Source organism: Armigeres subalbatus, unplaced genomic scaffold (genome assembly GCF_024139115.2).
Source record: "Armigeres subalbatus isolate Guangzhou_Male unplaced genomic scaffold, GZ_Asu_2 Contig287, whole genome shotgun sequence".
Classification (NCBI taxonomy): domain Eukaryota; kingdom Metazoa; phylum Arthropoda; class Insecta; order Diptera; family Culicidae; genus Armigeres; species Armigeres subalbatus.
The window spans coordinates 33,356-33,747 of NW_026943027.1; positions in this window are offsets into that span (position 1 = coordinate 33,356).

Here is a 392-nt window from a genome sequence, read left to right on the forward strand (position 1 = left end):
TGTGTCTGTATCGTTATTTATTATAAATGTGACTGCCCTTTTAGTACAATTTGTACAGTAAACCAGTGAGAAGGGGGCTTTGGGTTAACGATCTTAACGAAAAGGATGCCACTAGGCAGGACGACGCGGCGAATGTTCGTCTGCCAATGCGAAAATTGGGTTTAGCCTAACACAACAGGTATGTAAGATACGTTTTGTCTAAAGTTCCGAATTATGGAATTTATTTTCAAGCAGATAGTAGCCAAGCACGAGGCTCTTCAAAGGAGGCTTCCGAGCCTCTTGAAATGAAGCTTCCGAGCCTCTTGAAAGGAGGCTTCCGAGCCTCTTGAAAGGAGGCTTCCGAGCCTCTTGAAAGGAGGCTTCAGAGCCTCTTGAAAGGAGGCTTGAGCCTC